Genomic DNA, 23247 nt, shown 5'->3' on the forward strand with positions numbered 1-23247 from the left:
TGAATGATGAGCGAAAAACGAACAATTTTGAATGATAATCGCACTTTTGCATAGTTGTATGCGTTTTTGTTCATGCCTCAGCACAATGTATTTCCGCTGTGAATGAGCCTTTTTTCGTGCGCATGTTGGCGTATTTTACTGTACTTTTTGCGCTCACAGAGCATGTTCATTTGCACACGTCAGAACCCCCCCCCCCCCGCCGATTTAAACGGCTATTTAGCCTAATGAGTTACAGATGTGTTCTTTTTTTCACCGAATTGCGCAGCATATTATTCACCTGTGCTCGCATCTGTGCACCTTCCATTGATTTCTATGGGCACCCTTGGTGTGCAAATGCACCCAAAAATAGAGTGGATTGCGCACAGCAAACAAAGACGCTACAATTAAAATGGCTAATTAGTCTAGTGAGTTCCAGATGTGTTCTTTTTCCTGTGCAGCATTTCACGCATCTCCTCGCATATTGTGCGTAATTTTTTTTTTGCACAACCGAAATGCACAGAAAAAATACGTGTCTGTGAACGAACCTATTGAAATAAATGGGTTCTATTCTGAGCATATTGCGTATGTAAATTTTGCGCCTGCAAAAACACCCGTGTGAAGGAGTCCTTAGAGCTCTCACATGACCATTTTTTACTGTGTATTACTCATGCGGGTTTTGCAAGCGTAATCCGCAGTACAAAACTCTACATTACTTTCAACAGTGCCTCGCACCGCAATGCTCTTGCCAAAAAGAACGCAACATGCACTATCTTGGCTTGGCAAGGGTATCATCAATCCTTAAAGAGAGCACCTAGAAGATGAGTGAGGAGACTTAGGCCTCATGTCCACCGGTAAAATAGGATTTTAGATCTGCAGCGGATCGCCCGCATGCGGATCCGCATCCCATAGGGATGCATTGACCACCCGCGGGTAGATAAATACCCACGGATGGTCAATAAAAGTGATTTTAAAAAAAATGGAGCATGAAAAAATCTGGACCATGCTCCATTTAGGTGCGGGTCTCCCGCGTGGACGGCTCCCGCAGGCTTCTATTGAAGCCTGTGGAAGCCGTCCGGATCCGCGGGAGACCAAAATCAGAATATACTCACCTGCTCCGGATCTTCCCTTCTTCGCGGCTTCATCTTCTCTCTGTCGCGGCCGGATCTTTTTTCTTCGGGCCGGCGCATGCGCGAGGCACGCAACCGACGTGCCGTGCACATCCGCCGGGCCGAAGAAAGAAGATCCGGCCGCGACAGAGAGAAGATGAAGCCACGAAGAAGGGAAGATCCGGAGCGCGCGAGAGGTGAGTAATTTCTATTTTTAGCCCTCATGTCCACGGGGCAGGAGGGACCCGCTACGGATTCTCCATGGAGAATCCGTAGCGGGCCTGATTTTCCCCGTGGACATGAGGCCTTATAAGGCCATGCATCCTCCTCTTGGAAATATATGCAAATTAGGGATATGAAACAATACTTCTGCAGCGCCACCTATTGGATGGCAGCATTCCTGCAAATCAATGTCTGACCCTTTATACAGTGATTGGGAATTGAAAAGGTATTGTTCGCATGCACCATCTTGGCGTGTATTTCGCGTGCAAACATGCCAAGATAGTATATGGGGTTTGGTTGTGGTAGATACGTGCACAGTAAGCCCCGGTAAAGACTTGTGTGAAAAAGTCCTTTGCCTTTTGCAAAATACTGGAAAAAAAACACCTTGTGAAAAACACAGCTAAATGCTGCGTGTAAATGCAGATTATTACTCCTCGGCGAGTCATTTTATCATGTTCTCTACCCTGGCGAAGACTTAGAAAGAGTAAAAGGCATAAAAACGGATATTGCCCTTAGCAACCAAATCAGCTGTCATCTTCAAAAGGCAAGTTGAAAAAACTCCCGTAAGCAGTACCTCCAGTTTCCCGTACCCCATCTGCCCCCCCATCTCCTTATTCCCCCTTTTTCCACCCGCTACGGCAGTCAATCTCTCGCCTTCCCCTCCCCTCCGTTCTTCGCCTGGTACTAAGCTCTTGCCTCTACACTCTGACACAGCCTGTACAACTTCCAAGGCTCCTGCTGTCAGCTGGGGAATAGATAAAGATAAATGATATTATGTTAAATTCCACTTAATGACAAATTTTTAATTTTCTGAACATGGTCATTTTCTGGCTAGTGAATCAAGTGTAGGGAGCTAATTACATGAAGATCTGAGCAAAAATAACTCCTAATTTTCAAGGATAATGGAAGAGAAATGCTGGAGATTAATGGCACTATTTATCTTTTTTAAATTTCTATCTTTCTCTGTGATAGCAGTGCTCCCCAAGGAAAATATTCATAAAATGAAATTGAAGTCGTAACTTAATAGGTTATTAAAATTTTTGAGTGCATATCACTTTCCTTTCGCAGCACTGTAAATTTAAATTGAAGTTTGCGGCTCCCAGAGTCACCAGCAGAGATTTTTTTTATGATGGCACAATAGAGAGAAACATGCATCTTTGTCAGGAGGTATTTGCTATTCTAATTTTATGGCAGTCCGGATTATCAGAACGGAATGTCAGAGCGAGGGGAAGCTGACAACACTACAGCCTTTAGCCATGTGTTTCCATTAGCGCCCAATGCCGTCCTGGGGTTTGTCTGGACTGTTATTTTCCATTTCAGTCTTTTATCTTGATTTAAAGTGAGGGCGGCTGGAAATTCGGCTCTTGTCATTTTTCTCACTCTTTCTTTCTTGCTATTTGCTCACTGCCTTCCTTTCCCTGCAGTCCTTGCATTTGGGCTCCAGAATGGACTTTTTTTCAGAGCTTTTAAGGAGTAATATTGGGAGCAGTTTTAGGAGGTGAAAGAATATTGATCGCAGGTGCAGGATATGGGAAAGATTCGGAAAGTGCCAGAACAGGTGCGCAAACTTGATGAAGAAGTTATAGAAGTTCCAAAAAACCGAATTTCTTCAAATGTGATGCTCTATATCATTTTGGCCGGCTTCACATGGACGTATTTGCATGTAATATGCAAAGAAAAGAACTATTGATTTAAATGCGTTTGGTCAAAAGAGCGTATTTTGCGCGCGCATTTCGCGCACGCAAAAAATAACTAAAAATAGGACATGTTTTATTTTTCGGCGTATTTGCACACAAAAGGTCCCTTTTGTGTAATGCCCCATTGAAATCAATGGAAACACGCTTACCTGTTTTTCTGCAAGAAAAAATATGCAGGGCATAAGCACATAGAAAATACAGTAAAGTATGCACACACGTGCACAAAAATGCAACGCCCATAGCGCAAATGTGCAGTTCAAATATGGTTATGCCTATGTAAAGCCGGCCTTAAGTCAGATTCACACAAGCGTATTTGCATGCGCAAAATCAGAAATAGAACTCATTGCGCATTTTGGTCACGCAAAAATATAAGTGCTCTTTCAAAGGAATGTAAGCACAAAGTGCTCACGATAGCGTGAGTTTTTGCGTAGTGAAGGTAGCGGTATCGTGCACGTATAGGAGGTTTTTCTGTAAGTTTTTCTTGCATAGAATAATGCTGTAAAATAATACTAAAATCCTATTATATAAAAAAAATAATGCTGACTTTCTAAACCATTTTCTCCTGTGTGCTCCCCCACTGGTCTTCACATCCTGACCACTAGTGATGATGTGCCGTATAGATTTATGACCAATAAAGTCAGTTCCAGGCTGTCGCAGTCTCACCTGTGAAGATGTTATGGGTAGAGGTTGGAAAAAGGCAAGATTCCTCAGGGGAGGGGAGAAGATGCAGCAGGGGAGGAGTCATTTTCATTTTCATTCTGATCCACAGCAGCAAATCTGCAATCAAATCTGCCCCGGAATGCTACGGATTTGCAGCTTGTTGAATTCCCTACAAATTTGCTGAGACCATTAAATCTTTTATAAACAGTTTACTGGACGTTTATGCAATGGCACATGACTGCTGCAGCCACTCCCTGGTGGTAGCATCAACATGTTTACCCCTCTTTTAAAATCTTGCATCATTTTTATTATATTTAGATTAAACTGGATGCTGGGTTCACACAACATTTTTAGATTATATTTGGTTGGATTTCTGTCATTCTCCATCTTTGACCAGGGTTGGGAGAAGGTAGACTGGTGCCCTAGGTAGATAGGGCCATTGGCACTGTCCATAAAAATAATTTAAAAAATCTTGAGAGATTTTAGAAGCAAATTTAATCCAAAATTGTGCCTCTCTCTTCCCCTGTGCCCATCTCTCCCCTTGTGTCACTGGTTATCACACCTGTGCCCATCTCTTCCCTTGTGCCACCATTTGTCTCCCTGTGCCCATGTCTTCCGTTGTGCCACCACTTGTCTCCCCATGTACCCCTCTTTCCCTTTATGCCATCAGCTTTCTGTCCTCCTCTCTCTCTGTGCTACCACTTATCTTCCCATATACCCTTCTCTTCTCTTGTGCCACCACTTGTCTCCCCATGTGCCCTTATCTTCTCTTGTGTCACCACTTTTCCACCCCTGTTGCCATCTCTCCCCTTGTGCCACCACTTGTCTCCCTATTTCTCCCCTTGTGTCACTACTTGTCTCCCCATGTACACCTCTCTCCCTTTATGTGACCAGTTTTCTGCCCTCCTCTTATTTCCCCCTATCTCTCTGTGCCACCATTTGTCTCCCCGTGTGCTCCTCTCTTTCTTTGTGCCACCACCTGTCTCCCCAAGTGCCCATCTCTTCCTTTTTGCCACTAGTTGTCTGCCCTACTCTTATGTCCCCCTCTGTCTCTTTCTCTCTCTTTGCCACTACTAGGTTACACTGCCAGCCACTACCTAAGACTCTGCCTCTTACAATGACAAACAGTGGACAAGCGTTGGCCCCTGGAGCACCACAGCTGCCAGGCTAATAGATCATAGGGGTGATCATTGAAAAGTGCCCGGTGCAGTGCTGGCAGGTATGGAGATAAACAGCAGGCAGCAACACAATGTTACAAAAGTTATTAGCGCAACTTAATATTTTGTTTTCCTATTCAACATGCACCCCCACAGACCTGACAAGAAGTGTTGCCCTAGGCGGTCATCTATCTGTACCTACCCATCATTCAGGCCCGCCATTGATTCCCAGTGGTTTACAATTTTTTTGTATACAATTGTACTAAAAATGATAGTTGACTGTAGTTTTCGTTACACTGAGGCAACTGTATCCCAACATATATTTGACTGTGTTGTGAGCCGAGCCTTATGTGCATTACACTAGACAGCCTCTTGACTGAAAGGATAGTTGAACAATAGACCAGTCATAGATGACTGATAACCTCTAACTATTACCAGGTATGCACTTACTAGACATCTCAAACACTTGAGAATTGGCTAGGACCTCCCGATGCTTATGAGTAAGAGTAGAGAGCTGCTTGGGTAGACCTCAGCTGTCCATGTACTACACAGTTGGCCTTTCAAATGTCTAGCTGGTCACAGCTTCTTCCGCCAATTGCAGGAGCGGAATCCGGGTCAGCAGATCATTGCGGCAGCTCCAATGTGAACGGGATAGAGTTTGAGATAACCTACTAAAATCAAGTATATTTTCTTATTTAATTGCTGATTACAAAATTCTGCTCCAAAAGGTGACCTAGAGCTGGAGTAGTGTCCAGCATATCACATTTGATGAATGTGCGTGGACGCGACCAGCTTTATAAATAGGTTCAAGGGACACATTTCCCTTTTTGTGTCCAATTAACTGTAATAGAAGATGCCCCAGAACCTTCAGGATGAGGCAGTATTCCTTTCAAGTTGTCTTCCAGTATGATGACTTTAAACTATCTGATGCGGGTTTACTGTCTTCTAAAACTTTCTATTGTCCCTGCATCACAGTGGAAGGATTGCTTATAGGGTTAACAATAGTACAAAGAGATGCAAATCAAGCTGACCCCAATACCTCTGCCACAGCGAGGGGCGTCCAGGTTTATGTAAATAGAACTTCATCATTGCGGAATCAAAGGCTCTACAGCGACACTATGTAACGTGCTTAGTTAGAAACATTAGTCTTTTACATTTAGGGCTTCTTCAGACGACCGTATTTGCGCATGTTTTTGGGTACGTAAAATATATATACCTATCGATGACAACAGAACCTATTGATGTCAATGGTTTGTTTTCATGAGTGTGTTTTGTACGTGTATTTCAAGTGCGCGCACAAAAAATAGTCCCTACTCTATTTTACTACGTAAAATCTATAGGAGGCACTCAATATGTGTTCAAATGCGCAATACGCTGCCCAACTTCATTAAAAAAAGAACACATCTGGACTTCATGAGGCTGAATAGGTTTTTAAAACTCCTGGCCTACAGTATGGTAATCTTATTTAGGCCGGCTTCACAGAAACATATTTTTTTGTGCGTAAATACGCAGCGCATGCAAAAAATATAGAAAAATACGCACAATCGTGTTCAAAACACAGCGCACATGTGCACGCAAATACACTTACACTCATCTGAGGTCGGCCATATGTTGTGGACTCTTCATCTTACAGCGTGCTTAATTATTCTGCAGATTTCATCGTTTAGATCTCCTTCACACGCGCAAACCGTGTCCATGAAAACCCACTGATTTCAATGGGTAGCCTCACATGAAGCGTTCTTGCGCGCAAAATTTGGTCACATGAAAAAATCTGCAACATGCTCTTGTAAAGTCTATGGGGTTTGCAAGTGCGCACATGTTCCGAACTAAATCGCGAATTGAACTGGTAATCGATAGCACTGGGGACTAATTAGGCTGGCCTACCTGTTCAAGCATGGGGCCGTTGTGTCCTGGGCCGAAGTGAACAGGCCCAGTGGTTACGCTCGCAAGAGGACGTGATAGCGCTCCATTCAGAGCCCAATCTCGTCATGCTCTCGCAAGCGTGAGTACGTCACGCTCATGTGAAGGGGCCCTTAAATATGAATGTTCAAGCCATGGGCAAATCCATAATCCAATCTACTATTTAGTTGAAGATTTGGCCAGCCTGGATTCACTGCGTGTTTTCCCACAGCGAGTATGCACTGTGTAAAGGCACCCTAAGGTTTGCTGCAACGGTGCATTTAACATGTTAAGTAGAGATGAGCGAGCATACTCGCTAAGGGCAATTGCTCGAGCGAGCATTGCCCTTAGCGAGTACCTGCCCGCTCGAGAGACAAAGTTCGGGTGGCGGCGCGGGGGAGCGGTGAGTTGCGGCAGTCAGCAGGGGGTATCGGGGGGGGGAGAGGGAGATCTCCCCTCCGTTCCTCCCCGCTCTTCCCCGCAGCTCCCTGCCCGCCGCCGGCACTGGAACCTTGTCTCTCGAGCGGGCAGGTACTCGCTAAGGGCAATGCTCCCTCGAGCATTGCCCTTAGCGAGTATGCTCGCTCATCACTAATGTTAAGTATTACGTTAACATTTGCTACATCTATACATATTCTGCTCTGGGTGACCAAAGACTCTTTTATATCGCTACTACTCAAGCTACTGTCTACGGTGGTGCAGCTACAGATACGAGATCACTGCTTAATATCCAGGTCCCTAATATAGGAGTGATGATCTCTCAGTGAATGGAAGTGGAGAGGGTCGGAGATCCCTTCCACCGGCCACCTCCACTAGTAGGCAATCATTCATAGACGGTCAGCTTTGATCTTGGGGCCAACTCTCTTCGATGTACGCTGATATGTCAGGTGATTACCAAAACCAGAATGTCAACCATGTGATCCTGGCGTAAAAGAAAAGGCTTTGGAAAATAAGATAATGTAAATCTAATATAATTCAAAAATCGTCTATCCAGCAACTGTATTTCCTGCTATGAAGTATTTTGTTGACTGCATAGAATTTGCAGTTTTCGGAAGAGATCTGAAAGAACGGTTTGCTGACCGAGCTTTTGTCTCATGATGTGTGAATCAAGCCGGTACTGACACGGCGTTGACTGTTTTAATACTTCTAAGTACATGCTTCATGTGCTTATGGTAGTATTGATTTCTTATTATCCATTGGTTCTCATCCAGTGTCTTTACATCTAGATTAATAACACGATAAGCCAACTGTGACTGCACGTCAATCACGTCTCCTGGTTTAATGCAATAAAGTTGTATCACTCGCAAGACGCAATGTACTGAGCATTACAAAACACCGCAACAGGGACAGAATAAAACATTCCGCTAATCAGTGATTTCATTAGAGAATAAATAGTACCGGGGACTCACAGAAAGGGACTCTGCAAAAAACTGCCTACTTATTACTGGAATGACTTTCTATTTGCCTGCCGGACAGCATTATCTGGGACCACGCAGTGAGAACTACGGTTTGATAGTGTATAACTTTATGTTCCGTGTTCTATCAAATAATATACTTTTATTAATATCTACATCAAGACAAATAGATGAAAATAGAAGGTACAACAAAAAATATCAGCTGTAGGCTGAATGCACACGGCCGGGTCGGATTACGCATGTGGAATTGACATTTTGGAATCGCCGTGGGTCGGACGGCTTCCATTGACTGCAATGGAAGCCGTCCATGCGAGTCCCACATGACAATAGAGAATGCTGTGATTCTTCCTCGGCGATCGGAAATTGCAAGTGATTTCTGCTCGTGTGCGTGGAAGAATCATTTTATATTGTTGTCAACAGACATTGCTGTGGAATCCGCGGTTAGACACCCGCCGCGGATTCCCCAGAAAAAATCCGCCCGTGTGCATTGAGCCTTAGGGCTCCTGCCAACAAAAATATTGGTAAAATGCTACAGGTCTCCTGTCAGCGTTTTACCGATTTTGTAAATAAGGGAGATGGAATAACACCTCCACAGTGCCACCTATTGGAAGGCAGCATGCCTTGAAGCCAAAGTTAAGAGTCTTTATACAAGCCTTGTAACATTGACTGGGAATTAAAAGCAAAGCTAGACTCCATGCACAGACAGTCTGGCTTTGCTTTTAACCCCTTAATGACGCGGCCCTTTTTTTTTTTCCATTTTCGTTTTTTCCTCCCCCCTTTTAAAAAATCGTAACTCCTTTATTTATCCATCGACGTCGCTGTATGAAGGCTTGCTTTTTGCGGGATGAGTTGTATTTTTCAATGGTGCTATACAAAGTACCATATAATGTACTGAAAAACTTTAAAAAAATTCTAAGTGGAGTAAAATGAAAAAAAACGACATTTCGCCATCTTTTAGTGTGTCTTGTTTCTACAGCGCACAAACGGCAACAAAAGCGACATGATAACTTCATTCTATGGGTCAGTACGATTACTACGATACCAAACTTGTATAGTTTTATTTTTTACTATACTCCTCTTTTTTTTTTCAAAGACATAACATTTCTTTCAATAATTTTCTGCCGTCATTTTGTGCGCGTAATAACTTTTTTATTTTTCCGTCGACGTAGTTCGGCAAGGGCTCATTTTTTGCATAATGTCCTGTAGTTTCTTGAAGTACTAATTTGGAATACATATGACTTTTTGATCGCTTATTTATTGCATTTTTTCTGGGAGACAGGGTAACTAAAAAAGTGCATTTCTGGCATTCTTTTTTTTTTTTTTCGGACGACGTTCACCGTGCGGGAAAAATAATGCGCTACTTTGATAGTTCGGATTTTTACAGACGCGGCAATACCAAATACATATTTTTAATTTATTATTTAGATTTTTTAATAATAGATATGGCAAAAGGGGGGTGATTTAAACTTTTACAACTTTTTTTTTTCAATTAAAAAAAACTTTATTGAGTTTTTTTTTACATTACTTTGAAGTCCCCCTGGGGGACTTTAACATGCAATGTTTTGATCGCTCCTGCAGTATGACGTAATGCTATAGCATTACGTCATACTGCTTTTTGACAGGCAGTCTATCAAGCCACCCCACGGGGATGGCTTCATAGGCAGTCTGTTAAGGCTTTCATTAGGCCCCCGGCTGCATGACACCTGCATGGCTCCCCCGATCTCACTGTCAGAAATGACAGCGGCATTTAAATGGTTAATAGCCGCGATCGGCCACGCGGCCGCTCACGGCTATTGCTCGCAGGTGTCAGCTGTTATAAACAGCTGATGCCTGCACTGTATAAAGAGAGGTTGCCACGCAACCTCTCTTCATACATACCCCACGGCTCCATGACGTACCGATACGTCATTGGTCGTAAAGGGGTTAATTCCCAGTCATTGTTACAAGGCTCGTATAAAGAGTCTAACTTTGGCTTGAAGGAATGTTGCCTTTTAATAGGTGGCACTGTGGAGGTGTTATTCCATCTCCCTTATTTGCATATTACCCAGAGGAGCATGCATGGCCTTTTGAGTGTCCTCACTCACCGTCTAGGTGCTCTTCTTAAGGAGAAAAGACAGATTTTGTAAACACCAACTCTGTTGGCAAAGAACCAACAGGGACCGCATACAGACATGCGCAGTGTGATTTTTTTCATTTTTTTTTTAATGCCCCACTCTATTTCATAGCATAGAGTCGTATGAAAACGCTGCCCATATGGAATGTATTGCGTGTGGATAGCATTTCATATGCCGCCTATATTTATGTATAGGGCTCCCGCTGCGTGGTATGCAGAGAAATAGAGCATGCTGGGATTGATTTCTCCTGTGTATCGATATGCAGTGTCCACACGCCAGTGTGCATAAAACAATAAAGGTCCCTAGACTTTCATCGACTCCATTCACTGCGCATCACGTGGCCGTGCAACACACGCGTGATACACAGTGAAAACACAGTCGTGGACATGAGCCCTAGGGGTGGCCTCACAGGGGCTCACTTGCATGCGCATTTGCGTCCGCAAAGTCTGCGCACTGAATGCGTGGTGAATGGAACCCAATTAATTAAATGGGTCCCTTCAAATGTGTTTTTTTTTCAATCGCATTTCAAGAAAAAATCGCAACATGCTCTATTTTGGTGTGCAAAGGCCCCCGTCTGCTTGAAATTGCTGGTGAACTGCACAATTTTGCGGGCTTAAATATGAACACCTGGGCCTACCAAGTCAGCTGACCCATTAATAAGTAGGCTTCTCCACCTACTAAAACAAGGCGCTGTCGGGACCAGCGGTCCCAGCAGCACAAAAAAGTATAGTAAAAAGCGCCAATATGGGCACTACACCCCGCAATCATGTGCCCTGCATACCGCATATATATCTTGGGATAGTGAGTGTATATGTACCTACACTCATGTGGGCATCAAAATCACACGAGATTTGTGCGTTGCGAGATACACCAATCTCGCACAAATTTGAACCCCATTCTTTTGAACGTGTTCATGCACATGAGCGATGTGTTCCCGCATGGAACTGCGATGCTGAAAACAAATCGCAGCATGTTCTGTATTTAGAATCCAAACTGTTTTTCAAAAATGCTGCAGATCCATTGTAGAAAATATCCGCACTATTTGAAGGATTTTTTTTAAACCCCCTCCGTATGGCTTGTACTGTAAATGCTGCAGAATTTCAGCAAAAATTCCGCCAGCGGAAATTCCTCAGCATTTTCGTTATGTGAGAAAGTGGCCTTAGTGAAAGGCTACCAGACACCCCGATTTAGGTGGGACAGTCCCACTTTGGGACCCTGTGTCCTGCTTTCCCCATGGTCCCTTAGCGGGACAGCCTTTTGTCACGCTTTTGTTCTGCTTTCGATACGTCTGCTCACCATGAAGGTGATTACCAGCTGGGGTATTGCAGCTCCCCATCTGGTAACCACTCAGTGGGGCTGTTGCTCCTTTGTTCAGCGCTGCTGCGGGTGGAAGTGTGTGCACCCGGGATTCTCCTCCCCTGACCTCTCCTTCTTGGTTCTGCAGGAGAAGAGGAGAAGGAAGGACTTGTCCAGGCACACATACCTCCACCCGCAGTAGTGCTGCACAGAGTAGAAGCAGCTCTTTGAAGACGAGGAGGCGGTAAGTATATGGGTTTCAGGGTGATGCTATTACTACTGAGGCCGCTGTGGGAGTCACTATTACTACTAGGGCCAATATAGGGGACACTATTACTACTAAGGCTACTGTGGGGATCATTATTACTACTTAAGCCACTGTGGGGGTCACTATTACTACTCAGGTCGCTGTGGGGGGGTTACTATTTCTACTGGGACCAATATAGGGGACACTATTATTACTGAGTTTACTGTAGGGGTCACTATTACTACTGGGGCCAATATAAGGGACACTAATACTACTGAGGCCCCTGTGGGGATCACTATTACTACTAGAGCCGATATAAGGGACACTTTTACTACTGAAGCCACTGTGGGGGTCACTATTGTAGTGTACAGAAGTTGATGTGTAAAACGTTCTGCATGTTTCTGAATGATCTATGTTGTCTTGCGCTTATGTGTATTGTCAATGTGTTGCATGTGAGTGAATATGATGTGTATTGCATAGCTACATTTCCCTGTGAAATCGTGCAATGAACTGCACAATGCTATGGGGAAATCTAAAACACCGAGGACTAATTAGGCTGCACAGCCTTTTCAGTCATGCCGCGGGTGTGTCCCGCGCTGATGTGAATGGTCCCCGGCAGCGCAGAAAGTAAAGTAGAATACACTAAAACTAACGTAATGGCGCGACCATCACAGCTGAAAAAGTCATGCTACTGCAAGCGTTTTTGTGTTAAAGCCATCTGAAGCTGCCCTTAGTTTCATGGCTTGTAGAAACACGGCTGATTTCAAGACAACAAGTGTGCAGTAAAGCATCCAAGTGCTGTAAAGCCGTGCTGTCGATTTAAAGGAAGCAATGCTGGTGACAGATTCCCTGTAAGTACAAGTTATTTCCATATGAACATACATATTAACCCATTATAGTACATGGCAAATACTAATATAATTCTATATTCTCTGCGTGAGAATGTGGTAATGGTGAATTAGATAAAAGAATACAAGAGGGGCCTGGACACCTTTCTTTAGCGCTACAATATTATATGTTCTAATGACCGATTACTTCAGAAGGGTCGGTGATCCAGGGATTATTCCGATTGCAGATTGGAGTCAGGAAGAAATTTTTTCCCCCTAAAATTGGCATCTACCTCATTGTTTTTTTTTTTGCCTACCTCTGGATCAACATCGGGGGTAATAAGCTGAACTGGATGGACATATGTCTTTTTTCAGCCTAATATACTATGTTACTATGTAATATTCCCAGTGATTTACTGTTTTCTGTAGGAGAACCTTTTTTTGTCACATATACCTGCCCACCATCAATACAGATGCAATCTCTACAATACTTGTGGCCTTTATGGAATTCAGACGTCTCTAAGGGATGGAGAGAAAGAGAAATAAATGATTTTACATTTTCGATACCTCTTTCCCTTTGCCCATAAGGAATCTGAGTAACAAATGAAACACTTATCTTTGCATTAGACTGATGTATTTCTTTACATTTAGCAGGGCCCTAGAAATCGTAGGAAGAGATTGAGCTTAGGGGGAAGGGGTGATGAGGTTTTATCCTATGCACTCCATGAATGCATTTTGATAGCCAATCACACCAGGATGCTACAAGCATTAGAGCCTCTAGACAACCAACATGTTACCTTGGACAATCATTCAAAAAATGCTGTTTTGTTTTTTTTAAGCAGATATTGGAATAGCCGCTAACAGGAAATACATAATATCCCTCCGGGAGATTTGTGCCAAAATATGCATTACAATCTTGTCTTACATTTTGCATTTTTATATAAAAATAACAGATCCAAAGCTTGGAAATATTTCAATATGTAGCTAGATGTGTCAGATCGGAGAAAGTAGGATATCAATGGCTTGGCAGATTTGTGCTGAAAAGAGACAGCTCGTTTCTCCACCAACTGTCCATTGATTAATGTCCTCACTTAATTTCACCCTATCCAATAGACTCACTAATGTGAGCAGATTGGGCAGCACCCAGTGGGGTGGGGACTGACCTTGCCACCTCTTTCAGACAACAAGGCCAATCAACCTTTAGTAATTGAACATTAATGGACTTGGGCAAGAAGAGACTATTCTCCCAAGGGAAGTCCCCAGGTGGTGATAGACTAAGGATTCTCATTCATATTCACTTTTTTGATTTGTTTGGAAAGTGAGACCCAGCACACACAACCCAGAAAAAGGCTGTAGAGTTTAGCGTACCCTCCTCCTACCTCTTGCATTTACCGTTGTATTGACATAACAGTATATCTTCATTCTATAGTTTTCTTCACAGCTGTACTCATGGGAAACCTGTATCTTCATAGCTCTTCCTTAACACAGGCAAGTCCCTCACCTCTAAATCTATCTTTGTGCACTCATTCTCCTATACACAATCTCTTCTACTGACACACAGTGTATCTTCATAACCCTTGAAACTTAAGAAGACAACCTGTACAGTATATCTTCATAACCTCTCCTGTCACATATAGACTAGCACTTCTCCCTTCCATCAAGACAGAGCCATTTCTGATCGTGAATTTTCAGGCAATTACTTCCTAACATCCTAAGCTACACACTGTCAAAGTTTTGCTTTTTTCTACGCCTGTCCCTTTGTAACTTCTATTAACCTTCTCAATGCTGTGGACATCCAAAGAAATTAACATTTTGAAGGACAAAGCTCAAGCATGTCGCGTCTAACACCTGCCAATTTCAAGAGTCTTATGATGTTTTCTGTAGAGCAGAATTACATGGAATGGCCACTTTATTAGTGACAGCCATCTAGTATATGTTGACAGAGGAAGAAAAAAAGGGAGGGGCAAACCCAATAGTGTCAGAAGCTGGAGACCCAGGACTCAGAAGCCTTAGAGAGGGTTGCGAAAAAATATATATGAGGATCAGAGGCATAATTTGAATCTTCTGGGCCCCAATGCAAAATCTGTAATAGGGCTCCCAACTATAATGCTTAATTCATAGTACTGCGCTCCCTATATGGAGAAGAGAAGACTTATGGGTCCCCTAATGCTCGTGGGCTCAGTTGCAACCGCATCCTCTGTATCCCCTATAGATACGCCCCTGATGAGGATTGATGGACGTGCTGCCAACCAGGTGGATCCACCAACGGTGGGCAAGCTGGATGTGTGAAAGACTAAAAGACTAGTATCTCGGCGCTACTCTCCAATAAAGGTCGGAAGACAGTAGGATAAAATATCCAACTTCTCTTTTTTTTCCGCTGAATTGAAAACCAGCAGATACATGTCTTGGGGTGAACCCCTTCATCAGTTAGGCAGGATAGAACATTACGCTTGGGGCTCGGGAATGAGGTGCCAGGAGTGGAGATGGCCAGGAGAATTGGTGGTCTATGATGGGGTTCCCCCCGAAATGCACATCTGCTGGTTTTTAATTCAGCTAATAAAAGAGAAGTTGGATATTTTATCCTAATGACTTTTATTGGAGAGCAGCGCTAAGATACCATTTTTTTAGTCTTCCACACATCTAGTAGACATTGTACCTCCTTTGGCCTTCAGAAATACAGCAATTCATTATGGCATAGGTTTCATTGGGTGTTGAACTCATTCTGCAGGAATATTGGCCCATGCAGGCGGGATAGCTTCTTGCAGTTGTCGTCAATTAGATTAACCCTATAACGCCACGGGACGTAAGTTTACATCCTGGGCGCATGGTACTTACTGAAACAGGACATCCTGTGGATGGCGTGGGCTCCGATGTGAGCCAGCACCATCCTGCAGCAGGAACCAGCGGTGGCTGACAGACGGCCCCCTGCAACAGCAGAAATAGGTGAGAACACCAATTCCTGCTGTTAACCTCTTACATGTCACAATCAATGTAGATCACGGCCTGTAAAGGGTTCACAGAGGGAGCATGCTTCCTTTGTGAGCTCATTGGCTCTGCTATGTAATTGTGGAGGGCCAATGGGTTGCCATGGCGTCCAGACCTGACATGGTCTGTGATTGCTATTGTGAAAGGTAATGCATTTCAGTATCAAAGTACTGCACTGCATTATCATAGCGATCATACCTTTTTTGATTTAAAGGGGTTGTCCCGCGCCGAAACGGGTTTTTTTTTTTTCAATAGCCCCCCCGTTCGGCGCGAGACAAACCCGATGCAGGGGTTAAAAAAGAAAACGGGATAGTGCTTACCTGAATCCCCGCGCTCCGGTGACTTCTTACTTACCTGGTGAAGATGGCCGCCGGGATCTTCTCCCTCGGTGAACCGCAGGTCTTCTGTGCGGTCCATTGCCGATTCCAGCCTCCTGATTGGCTGGAATCGGCACGTGACGGGGCGGAGCTACAAGGAGCCGCTCTCCGGCACGAGCGGCGCCATTCAGAAAAGAAGAAGACCGGACTGCGCAAGCGCGTCTAATCCGGCGATTAGACGCTGAAAATTAGACGGCACCATGGAGACGGGGACGCTAGCAACGGAACAGGTAAGTGAATAACTTCTGATAACTTCTGTATGGCTCATAATTAATGCACAATGTACATTACAAAGTGCATTAATATGGCCATACAGAAGTGTATAACCCCACTTGCTTTCGCGGGACAACCCCTTTAAGTCCTATATGGAGAAAGGTAAAAAAAATATAAAATAGTAAAAAAAAAACAACCTTTTTGCGCATTTCCCCCTCTTTGTATTAAAAAACAAAACATATATTTTGTATATCAATAACGCTCTGCACAATGAATTGAACACACTATTTATCCTGCATGGCAAAAAACTGTAAGAAAAATCAAAACTAAAAAAATAGCTAAAATGCTTAGTTTATTCATTTTTCCTCCCCCCAAAAAACAAAAATGCCTTATGTACCCCAATACGGAACTAGCAAAAACTACAGCTTGTCACACACAAAACAAGCTGTCACAGAGCTTGGATGGAAAAATAAAAAAGTTTTGGGACTTTGAATGGAACAATGCAAAAAAAAAGAGTTTTTTATGGTGCAAAAGTGGAAAAAAATATAATTTTGTTTTTTAGAAATCGTACCAAAACACACAGAGAATAATTAGCATGCAATTATGCTGTATGATTAACAGCTGTAAAAAAATTATATATATATATATATATATATATATATATATATATATATATATATATATATATAAAATGAACAGACCCCTTTATAGTCAATGGGATCTATACAGCATCATTTGATTCTGTCATAAGACGGATCCGTTCTGCCAAGTGTTTCCATTTTCCTGCTCCCATAGGGGAGCAGAGAAACAGAAGCCACACCATAAGTGTGAATGAAGCCTAAGATATCCTACTGCATGTGTATGTACATGTACACATATACTAAATCTGTCATTAAGGGGCCTTGCACATGGCTCAATTACTAGGTCAGATGTTCGTTTTCACACTTGTTGGGTGTAAATGTGCCAACACTTAGCCGACGAACGAGCAAGCACTTATTTGTTAGCTGATCGTTTCACTTGGTGAGCATTAGATGCTCACTGCCCGATTGCACATCTCCTCGTGTAAGCATGCGGATGTATCTCCTATTAATGATAGATGAATGAGGACAATCAATCCGATCATTCACCTCCATACTGCATATCATCTACCTGTTTAATATTATTCACAAGTGCTGAACAACCTGCTCATTGTGAGGGTGGACACTGACTAGCGATATTTTCTTTCTTGCGCTGCGAGAGCACGAGAAAACTCTCCCCCCGCAGCGCAAGAAAGACACCGCAATAGAACCGGCATATCGCTAGTGCTTTCAATGGGGCCAGCGGCAGCAGCGCTAGCCCCATTGAAAACATAGGGGGAATGCCGCGGACTTCTGCCACAGCTGTGACAGCTGTGGCAGAAGTCTGTGGCATGCTATCCCATTGCTTTCAATGGGATCGGCACTGCTGCCAATCCCATTGAAAGCACTGCTTTCAGGCAAGCCCCACAATATGATTATAATCCCCGATAATCATCAATAAGTGGTAAAAAATTTTTTTTTTTAAATTACTCACCTCTCCAGCGCTCAGACGCATCCTCCGGCTGGCTCCCCTGCACTGCTGTTAAGCTCTTTCAGCAGGCGGGGATTTAAAAATCCCTGCCTCCTGAAAGGGCTGTTCTGATTGGCTGAGGGCTCAGCCAATAGCAGCTAGTGCTTAGCTATTGGCTGAGCGCTCAGCCAATGACAGATAGCCCTTAGCTATTCATTCATTCATTCATAAATGACTTTACCTTTACTCTTGCAGCGCAGTGGAGAAAAAAACGCCAGTGGGTGTCCGCCCTTAGTCAGCGCTCGTTACCATGGGCATGTCAAATTTTCCTGGGTTTACTACAATAAAGGGGACACTAGTCTCTATCATCTATATGCTGCTTTTCATGAATCCTTGCTTTCTTGTTTGATACCCTGTATATACCCTGGTAGTAGATATATTATTCTTCAAACAGAGGCAAACATAACCATGGTTCCACTAGTGTATCTATGTAGTAAGCTCGGCCCAGGCATAGTATTTATGTAGTAAGCTTAGTTCTGGTTCTGGTACCGTATCTATGTAGTAAGCTCACCTCTGGCATCATATCTATGTAGCAAGTTTGGTTCTTGTGCCTAATTAACGTTTTCCTGACAGCAATCCAAAGTGTATGGGAAGCAGTTTTAAAGGGGTTGTTTAGAACTTTTATTATTGATGACCTATCCTTAGAATAGTTGATCAGCAGGGTTCCACTTCACAGGGTCCCCTCTGATCACTTGATCACCAATCTGCTGTGAATGTAGACAACATTGGAAGCAGATAGCGCTCTCAATATTGCAGCAGCCCCTGTTTAGTATTGCAGATACTGTTCTTATTGAATTCAGTGGAAACTGTGCCTGTAGAACCAAACTGGACTACTGCAATGCTTTCATTACAGTCCACATTGACAATGGGCTGGCAATCAGGTGTTCAACAGGTATCCCAAGTGGTGGACCCCTGACAATCAACTATTGATGACCTATCCTGCCTATAGGTCATCAATAGTAGAGGGGACAACCCCTATATCCTGATTCACCCATGAGGGTGATCACAAAAATTGCCTAGGGCAGCATGAAGTCTAAATACGGCCTGGGTTAGCCATGTGTCAGTCTGGGCCTACCGAGCTGTCAACAGCTCTTCGACCATGCAGATGCTCTCCCCTATGTATATGAGTCTTAGGACAGCATGTTGACATTTATCCTGTGCAATGCTGTAAGGAGGCTGGGTTTTGTCACATATAGATATGTGTGCCAATGTGGAGGGTGTTGAAAGATGGTATGAAAATGTGGAGGAAGAGAAGAAGGAGGAGGAGGGGGGTGAGGAGGTAACAGACACAGATGAATGTTCTGTAAGTCTTGGGGATAACATAAAAAAATCTTGACCACCATTTCCAGCTTCATGCCCCACCTGGACATTGACCCAGTGTGCTGCTAAGGATCTGTAATGCCCCTGGCCATACTTGCTGGACCATGTGTCCGTGGTCAGGCGCGTCCTGCTACTGACAGTTGCTGCAACACCAAGGACATGTTATAACACACATGGTGGTGCAGGGCAAAGAAATGGCAGCTCGGAATATGGTAATGTGGGTTAGCAGGATGCATCACCTTGCAGAAGGTGTCTATGTCCACCAGCCTGAAGGGTCACATTTCTATTGCAAGTGGCTGTGCAATGCTTGTGTTCAGGCTCTGTGTTCAGAACGTTCAAAGAACGTTGCAATATCACTAAATGCTTTCAATGGGGCCGCCAGCAGCAGCACCAGCCCCATTGAAAGCATAGGGAGTATATCGCGGACTTCTGCCACAGCTGTGGCAGGAGTTTCCTTCATCCCCGTGGGGACAGTGAGGATGAAGGAATCCTCTGCCACAGCTGTGGCAGAAGTCCAGAATGCCATTCCATTGCTTTCAATGGGGTCGGCGCTTCGGGGATAAAGGAAACTCCTGCCACAACTGTCACAGCTGTCATATACTCCCTATGTTTTCAAAGGCACTGCTGCCGCTGGCCCCATTGGGAACACTCAGCGATATCGCAGATTTCTTCTCTGCGATGCGAAGCTGTACTAAAAAATAAGTATGAAACCATTGAAAATCATTGGTTTCATAATCATCGCTGTCGCATCGCGGGAAAAAAAATCGCAAGTGTGTGTCCACCCTTGGGACTCACACCCACTTGCGGTTTTTAACGCTGTGATATCTCTGCGTTTTTTAACCCGATTGTCGATGGGACTTTCTAATGTTAAAAACGCATCACAAGTTGGTGCTTTGCAATTTTTGTGCGATGAGTTTTCTAACATTAGAAAGTCCCATTGACAATCGCGTTAAAAAAACGCAGCAATATTGCGTGAAAAAAACGCGCAAGAAAAACGCAAGTGTGCAGGAGCACTTATAGAGCGAAAAATATGGTTGTTATTCTTGTCAGCGTTCACGCACTTTTTATTTTGTTGTGCTAATAGTTTTCTGCATGGAGGACCCAAAACTATATAAAAGTAATAACTCAGAAAACCACTTTAACAAAAAAACTAAATAAGCCGCAATCCCTGGGTTCCATGATATGTGAGAACAAAAGGCCATACAGTATAGCTTGTATATTTGTCAAATATAACCTTTCCTAATGTACAGACTATGCTCCCTCTGCTCCCTCCAATATAACCGCGGTATACAAGCTTTACAACAGCAGTAATATATTCTCTATAGAATATCTGTTCCTAAGAATGGGCCACATTTTATATAAGCATATGCACCTGTTGCAGCTTCGCTGTCCTGTGCTTAGCTGTAAGATGACCGCTGGTTACACTGTGCCTATGTTATATATGGCTAGGTCATGTGATTCAGGTGTACAATGAAACTGCTACCCATATGCAAGATGGAGGACACATTTGATGACATCATCAAAGTGCTCTAGCTGCTGATTGGCTGCAATCTGACCTCTGTAGCAGACATTTTGGGAAATTCCATATTTGTAAGATTTTCACAAAAAATACCCAATCTGTTTGGTAAAAATCGAGTTCATTTCATCACCTGGCCAATCAAGACAAGCAACACTAATTGTTATTGAATTACATTCTCCAGGATGTGTGGATGCCAGGTAGAAATATTAATATCTATTTTATATGATATTCAATGTGTGCTTTTCATTCACACATTAATTATTTGTGTGCTTTGTGTATTTTGGGACTTTTTATGGGATGAAGTTTTACAGCAAGTGTAGGATTTTACTTTATTATGACATTTTATGACATTGCAATCACACTCCGGCCACAACCCAAAGACTTGAGTTTTTTGGAAACTGCTTGGTGGGTCTAAGACATTTGTTTGCTCCTGACCCGGGTATAATGGAGTCGTTCCTGCTGTAGCCCCACAGCATAATACCTCCACCAACTTACCCCCAATAACCTAATTAATGACAAACGCTTCTTGATTTTGGATAAGTTGGTCACAGCAGCCATTTTATTACAAACATACTTTTACATAAAATAAACCTTTCCCCCCTGGGAAAGAGGGAGGTCCTTGGAGCCCCAAACAATTCTGTTGCCTTACCAACAAGGGAAATATACCGTAATGCCTCCCACCGCACACCAACTGACTCAGGAGAACCAATTTCCCAACAACTGCCTCCCACCGCAAGCCAATCGACTTGGGAGATCTAATATCGCCACTTGCCTCCAGTCGCCTACCTCCCGACTCAGAGACCCATTAGCCATTCCAAGGCTGGACACTCCATCATCTCTGCAAGGATTGCGGCCTGTCAGAGATAAGAGGCGACAGACCCCCCATAATCATTAACCAATAAAGGGGGAAGGTGGCTATCCAGCCCCTGCCGTCCAACCACTCCACTTTTCTCTGACTCAAACGACCTGTCCTATCTGCCACGGCAAACATGGTTTGACCTCCTCAAGCCTGTGCCGCACCCCACAAGACCATCACTTGCTCGACCATCACTACCAACCATTGCTCAAAGCCTAAATATATTAGATGCACTCCGTCCGAACTTCAAAATCCTCGTGTCCCATTTCTAACTCCAAATAGCGAACCACCACTCCTCCATCACGACCTACAAAAATAAAACTACCCAGATTAATTTTATCCGAGCCTTGTTTAAAGCCTTTATTGACCTTGTGTCATGCCACATTTTACGGGGTACAACCTCCGACCAAACAATTATCAACCCCTAATATGACATTAGCAGCCTAAACATACCATACCTAATATTTCCCGATAAATCTCTAAACGGTCTTCTATCCAAATCATTATCCTCCCACATGTAAACGTCCAAACTCAACCTTTGAAAATCAGTCAATACCATGCATCAGGCCAAATCTTTCACTCGTATCCATCTCATCATTTCTGAATTTCTTTCCCGGGACAGGAAAAACCCATCTGCATGCTGTAACTACGGACCTGTGCTCACCCCAAATCCCCTATATAAACATCCCAGCGTTTTACGGGATACATCCCTGCCCCAACAACTCGCCTACCGTTATCTTTCTCCCTTTCTCCCCCTGACCCGTTTTGGAACGGTGAATGTAACTCTCCAATCAGCCCCCAGCCGGCCTAATGTCATCACTGTATAGGCCGCCCCCTCCAAAAACATTTTTTACTGGGTGACATCAACCCCTCTACTCGCAACGCACTGAAAAAAGGCCAAAGAAAAAGGCAAACCTAAACAAAGCCATTTGAAAGCTACCCTTACAAACCTCTCCCAATGCCAAACCCCATTTTTCCACTGACTAAATGACACCTGCCTACCTGTGTCCAGTCACCCTCCACTCTCTCCAGCTTCAGCCGTCAGTCCAGCACTAAGTCCCGCCTCCTATTTGGAGATGGGTCCAGTGCTGGACACCACGCCGCACTGACTGATGGTATTCCCCCCGAGCCTGCTCCCCCACTACCACCTACAGGGAGTTCAGGGAAGACCCTGCCCAGAGGGATCTCTGAAAGGGCTCCCACAGCAGCGGTGGATCATGTGCAGGGCTTAACCTCACCATCACCAGCATTCTCTTCAGCCTCCTCTTCCCTGACAGCTGCAGCTCCAGGCTCCATCACAGATGTCCACTGGGGTCCCTCTATCATCTGTTTCTATTAGCCTGGACCACGCTATGATGCTGCCGCCTCCGTCGTTTCTCCCTCACCGCTTCCATCTTTCTGGTAATAAGGATTTTTCTTTAGGCTCTCCTTTCGCTGTTTTTCTGTATGTCCTGACTTCTCCTGATGAACTGCTCTCTGTTGTGGCTCCTCCTTCTTTTTTTCCCGCACTTTCCTTCCCCCTTCTTCTCCTCCTCTTTGTAACCCCTTCACTTCCCGTTAACCCTCTTTTGGCTGCCTACTCCTACCGCCTTGCAGGCCTTGGTTCTGGTACCTACTTTCAATGCAGTGCACATATAGCCCTGGACATCTAAGGGCATCACACTCATGTTATTGCTTGATCCCCTGAGTTGCCAACCTAATGTTTTTTCCTGGACAACTTATCAAAAAATCACAGACAGCCAAGGTTTTTTTACTTAAAGGATCTGGGAAT

The sequence above is a fragment of the Eleutherodactylus coqui genome, chromosome 4 (genome assembly GCF_035609145.1).
Source record: "Eleutherodactylus coqui strain aEleCoq1 chromosome 4, aEleCoq1.hap1, whole genome shotgun sequence".
In the NCBI taxonomy this organism is placed as follows: Eukaryota; Metazoa; Chordata; class Amphibia; order Anura; family Eleutherodactylidae; genus Eleutherodactylus; species Eleutherodactylus coqui.